Source organism: Camellia sinensis, chromosome 13 (genome assembly GCF_055761805.1).
Source record: "Camellia sinensis isolate YWXY chromosome 13, ASM5576180v1, whole genome shotgun sequence".
NCBI lineage: Eukaryota > Viridiplantae > Streptophyta > Magnoliopsida > Ericales > Theaceae > Camellia > Camellia sinensis.
In genome coordinates, this window is record NC_138973.1 from 66,943,091 (window position 1) to 66,949,730 (window position 6,640).

Here is a 6,640-nt window from a genome sequence, read left to right on the forward strand (position 1 = left end):
AACATGGTGTTAAACTAGTTAAACATTTGGAGTGTCACAAGGACCATAGTTACTACTACAATATTTGTTATCTTTTATCTTATAATATCTTAATATGAAAGATCTTAAAATAAAAATCTTATTTTTTATTTACAAATATCCATGTGTGATCTAAGTGTAATTTACATATGAATATTATACACCACTTAAATCTTAGCTTTTCATTCATATTTTAGATCATTTTTCTAGTACTATTTATGGGTAGGGTCTAACTTGTCTCCAATTAGAGATCAAGACTGATCCATCTCGTGGGCAATGGCAGAGGCACATGGTGACTAGGGGGTCACATGCCCTTGGATTTTTTTTTATATGTATATAAATAAAATTTTAAACAAAAATAACATTTAGAATAAAATGTAAATGGTATTTTTAAATTTATGAAAACAATAGTGATTTGTTTATTGAGAATGAAGTGACTACAACAAAATATTTTTTTATGTATGAAAATTTTGTGAAAAAAATCTCAATATAAAGGTAATATCCATCATTATTGATATGCAATTATAATTAACTTCACTATATATATATGTAAAAATTACTGAGTGTTAGTTATATTTGTATGTGGAGTTCACTCTTTATATGTTACTTTATTATTGGTTTGTGATATCATATGTCAATAATGACATGATATCACTATTATATGAAATTTTTACTCAAACTTTGTAAAAATTTGATTTATCTTACCATTATATAATTTATTTTACGATTTAAATATATAACTTTTTTATATTGTCTATGATACACTAGTTACACGCAATATTTTCTTTTCGATTTTAATCGAAATTAATTGTAAAATTTTACACTTTTGTAATTTTTTGTAGTTAATATTAATTCAAAAATTATTAGTATCTTCTTATTGTTGGTTATGGGAAAAAAAAAATTTAAGTTGTAATTAATAAGTGCTCCTTTTGATTTAGTTTCCTGACTCCGCCACTGCCGTGGCCCCATTTTTGGGCCCCCTTTTGATAATCTGAATCATTCATTATGTATAACTCGTCGAGTACTATATTCCTATAAAAATCATGTTGATCGAATATCGATAACTATTTGATCGGATCAGATTTTTGTCAACCGTTATTTTTTTACCGTTCATTTTTTTATATAAAACTAATCTGATCAAATAGCTATCGATATCCGATCAACGTGATTTTTTGTAGGGATATAATACTTGACGAGTTCTACATATTGAATGGTTCAAATTATCGAAACGGGACCTAAAATCAACCCACGAGCTAGACTGGACGGTCCAATCTTAATCTCCAACTGGAGACAAGCTGAACCATTATGGGTGTTTAGGCTCTGTTTGGAAGAATTTTTGAAATGTAATTCTACCTCTTGATGTGCACGTGGTGTTTGGTTACAATTTTCAAAAATTAATTCCACATCTACTTTTGAAAACCTTTTTCAAGGCGGAAAAATTTAGGCTAATTGGTCTTCCCCCGGACGTCCAACCGGTCGTCCTCCTGGATGTCCGGCCGATTGACCGAAACAGTGCAATACTTTTTTCTTTTTCTTTTTTTTTATTTTTTTTTACAATTGGCACCTGTTTTTTTTATATTTAAAAAAAAAATTCAAAATTTTAAAAAAAATTTATGAGTTTTGAATAGAATTTTGAGTTGTGTGTTTGGTTATGAATTGTAAGTTTTTATATCAAATATCAAATATCAAATGTCACATCAAAAATTTCTTACTCAATTCAAAACTGTTTTCAAGCCTCATTCACCAAATAAATTTTTTACACTCAAATCATAATTTCAAAACTCACAAAATCAAAATACAACTCTTTTCCCTAAATCATATTTAAAAAATGCTATCAATCGCCACTTTAAATTTTTCTTTCGAGAATAGCTATGTGGAAAATTAATTGGAAGGCTGCGAGCGCGCGCACACAAAAACAAAAAAAAAGGGTAAACATATTAATCATGATGGTACATTGGTTGAATCTAGAACCTTTTTTTTGGTGCCAGTTGCTTTCCTCATGTGATGCAAGCTTTTAATGAGATTTCATAGGAAATTCAAAAGATTTTTTTTCAAAACAAAATGACATTAGAAAATTCAAAAGATTTTTTTCCAAAACAAAATGCCAACTTAATGATTTGAACCCACGCCCTCTTGGACCACAACCTTAATCTGACGCCTTAGACCAACTCGGCCAGCTCAACTTTTTTCTGTTAAATTTTTGTGGCTTAGTTTATTAAATATATAATCGTACTGAATTTAATTTCACGGCCAGAAAATTTGTTTGATTTAATTTTCAAAATATTTTTTTTTGTTTAAAAAAAACTAAAAACTAGAATTGAAAAAAAAATTAAAAATTAAAAATAGTTATCATTTTCATATGATTTTCTATTATTTTTTAGATGATAATACATTTTTGGTCAAACTAATTTTTATTTTAAAAAAATCAAAAAATAGATTGTAAAAATTAAACCAAACAATGTTGTCCATTCACTCTCACTTAAATACTTTTTTTTTGTGAAAACTAGGAAATGATCCTTCATTAGAAATTCTTGGTAGTTTAAAGACACCACAAACTATTTTCAAACGAGAGGTCTGTAGAATTTAAATTTTGAAAGACCAACGTTATATTTGATTGGGAGATTTAGGAAAAGATTCAGAAAGGAAAGAAAAAATATAGGTAAAATGTGAATAAAATATATTCACATTTCACCTAATTTTACACATATTTTTCTTTTTTTTTTTTCTAAATCTTTTCATAAATCTTCCAATCAAACACAACGTAAGAAATGCTTGGGAATTTCTTATTTATGGGTTTTCCGTTTATATGCACAGATCTCTCTTTCAACCATTTCTTTCATAAACCGTGCATATTACATCGTTTGTCGATAGCGCATCCAACGATTATCGCCATTAGATCGACAACCATATTCTTTTATCCCTCTCTAATATCTCTTATCGCTGTGTGTTTGTTGTCTAATGTCAATGTATGTGGTACCTCATCTACCACCATCTGTCTCTGGTCATTGCTTCGATTTCTTTTGTATACACTAATCTACTGATACTTTGTACTCCTTTTATCTGTTGTTCATTCACTAATTTTACTGACGACAATGAGACGTCATCACTACTCTCTTTCTCAGGAATAGCAATGATGAGATTTGAGTTATGAGATAGTGAAGATGTTGGTCCAAAATCTTGTTGGTGATATTCGACGAAAAATTAGTGGCGTCAGTGTCCATGCAGGTGTAGTGCTTGAAACAACGAAATCTATCTATATTGAAGACAGTGAAATTTCTATGACGTAAGGCATATAAAATTTTTAAATTTTATTGAAAACGGAAACCTAATTATTGCAATTGAGTTTCAATTTTATATGTTTTTTCCATTCATTGAAAATTCCAAAGAGAAATTTCACTATATATGACATATGAATTATTTATTTATTTTATTTTTTTATTTTTGTGTGTTATCGAGTGAAATTTTGTTATCTTAAAGTGAAATTTCAATGGCTTGAATGAAATTTCCTAGAAGGACAACATTTCACTTTCATTGTCGGAGAGTCGTTGGAAAATATTGTCAGCAACTGGCAATTGGATCAGTACCGGAGAATTGCCAAAGAATGTCAGCAGCAACAAGCGACTAGTGCTTAGTGGTGGCAACAAACGTTGACATGGTGGGGGTAATGAAATTTCACTTTGTCCAAAAAAAAAAAAACTTGTGTTCTTAAACTAGTAAATCTTTTTTTGTTGTTCTGAAACCAGTGAAATCTATTACCTAGGGATTTTTTTTTGGGGGGGGGGGGGGGGAAACCTAAATTTTTTATGATATTTTTATTGAATTTTTTGGGTGTCAAATAAAGAATAACTTTTGATTCCCACTCATGATGTTTAACTGTTTTTTTTCTGGTGATTCTTCTTTCTAACAAAAGAAGACGGGTCTAGAATCTAGATCAAGAGGTGAAAGTATTTAAGCTATATCCATTTACGCCTTCCATAGAGGAACAATATGTACTCTACCAAACCTACACAACATAATCACAAAGTTCCCTAATAAATACCATTTGTCATGATTTTTCTCACCAAAATAATTTATAATATTTATAATACAAAATTCACAATATAACTACAATAATTCAAAATTTTAACTTTAAGCGTGCACCATCCCCCTCTCCCTTTATTGATCTAATGCTCTTTTACTGTATATTGATTGTTTCATCAATAAAGATTCTTTTTTAATTGATCAAAAAAGCAAAAAAAAAAACGTGCACATTACAAATTTGCTCATTCATAACATTTACCACAAAGTGATATAACTAACACTACAAAATGACATAGTATTTCTTACAATATGCCCTTTTTAATAATATAGACCATATATTCTCCTTTTGTGGTGCTTGCGAGCCTAGCTATCTCCATGGGAAGATAGTCGCGAAACGCATTAGATATTTACCTAAATTGGCAGGTCCTTGAGCAGATCTCACATTAGCCCCAAGATGTTGGTTTCTAATTAGAAAATTACATGCTTGAGCTTTGAAAAGTTTCTAGTGGAGTAAGTCCGTAAAACTCACTAAGTTAAGCGGTATTATTAAACTAGATAATAGTTTATATTAATTACTAAAAAATATTTTATTCCCGTTGTGATCCCTAATAGTTCTCTCCCTATCTATACTTCTATACTACTTATAGCCAAGTATATATAGTACCTAACAACAATGTACTTACACACTGGATTATTAAAAATCATATTTGGTTAAATCTAGTTTACAATGTTCAGTTAGAACACAACAGCCATACAAAAGTGAATCTTTATTTAGATGCAAAAATACACTCAAGTATACAAGAAGACTCTCAAGGACACCTCACTTTTGGAATCACTCACACTCAAGCACTTGACTCCACTCTTGATTGTTGTGTCTTGTATCTTCCAAATGAGGTCACTTCCCTTTATATCGTCATCCACTTCCTCAATGGATGGCTAAGATCATTTTGATTCAAGAGCTATTATTAACCCTCTAGAATATTCTAGCATATACTCATACTTTCCAATATTCTAAAACTCTCTAAACTATTCTAGTATATAATAGTACTTTATATACTTCTAAAATATTCTAGAACCTTTTGGAACCTTCTAGATTTCTCTAGATTTTTACAAGCTTCTCTTATGTTCCAGAATCTTCTACAATGTTCTAGAATCTTCCGAATTTCTTTAGATCTTTCTAGAGTCTTCTAGATCTTTCTGGAGTCTGCTAGATTATTTAACATAAGCACTTAATAGCCTAGATGATTCTAGAAAAGTCAATGATGACTCTTAACACTCCCCCTCAGCATTGATTTTTTTATTTAGTTCTTGTTTTGTAGTTAAGCTGAGTTGCTTCCAAAGCTCTACAAACTTTGAAGCTCCAAGTCCTTTAGTAAACAAGTCTGCTACTTGGTCATCTGTTCTGATTGGTTTTATCTCTATCTCTCTTTAAAGCACCTTCTTCCGAATGAAATGGTAATGTACCTCCACGTGCTTTGTTCTTGCATGAAACACTGGATTCTCAGCCAAACGTATTGCTGACTGATTGTCACAGTGCAACGATACTCCATAGTCAACTTGCTAGTGTAGATCCTTCATCAATCGCATAAGCCATGTGTTTTCTTGAGCTGCCATTGCTGCTGCTCTGTATTCAACCTCTGTGGTAGATAATGATACTGTATGTTGTCTCTTACTGCACCAAGAGATTGCTCCTGAACCAAGGCTGAACACGTACCCAGTAGTTGACCTCCGTGTGTCATGATCTTCCGCATAATCGGCATCACAATAGCCAATTGCCTTACATGCTTCGCTTTTCTTGCACAAAAGACCGAAGTCAATTGTACCCTTCACATATCGAAGTATTCGGCGAATTGCTTCTAAATGAGGTTTCTTTGGCTTTTGCATATACCGGCTTACTACACCAACTACATATGTAATGTCTGGCCGAGTGAGGGTGAGGTAGATCAAACTACCTACTAGTTGCTGATACATAGTTGCATCCTCCAAGTCTTTACCTTCTTTTGAGCATGACTTGGCATTCATCTCCATTGGTGTAGAAACTGGCTTGCACTCAAGCATCTCATACTTCTACAGCAAATTTTTAGCATATTTCTGCTGGTGAAGGAATAAGCCTTTGTTACTTTGTTCTACTTCAAGCCCGAGAAAATGCTTGAGTTCTCCAAGCTCCTTCATTTGAAATCGTATTGACAAGTTCTCTCTTGTCATTTGGTTCTCTTCTTTATTATCTCCTGTGATGATTAAGTCATCCACGTATACTAGCACTGTAGCTAGTTTCCTACCTTGAGACTTGACAAATAGGCTCGAGTTCGCTGGTGCCACTGAGTACCCACTTTGTTCTAAAAATTCTGCTATTTTGCCATACCATGCCCTTGGCACTTACTTTAAGCCATACGAGGCCTTCTTTAATTTGCAAAAATAAGTTGGATGGACTTCACTTTCAAACCCCTTTGGTTGCTCCATATATATATCTCAATCTATCTCACCGTATAGAAAAGCATTCTTTACGTCCATTTGCCATAGCTTTCAAACCTTGTTAGCTGTAAGTGCTATTAGTACTCTCACCGTTGTGATCTTTGCTACTAGACTAAATGTTTCATCATAA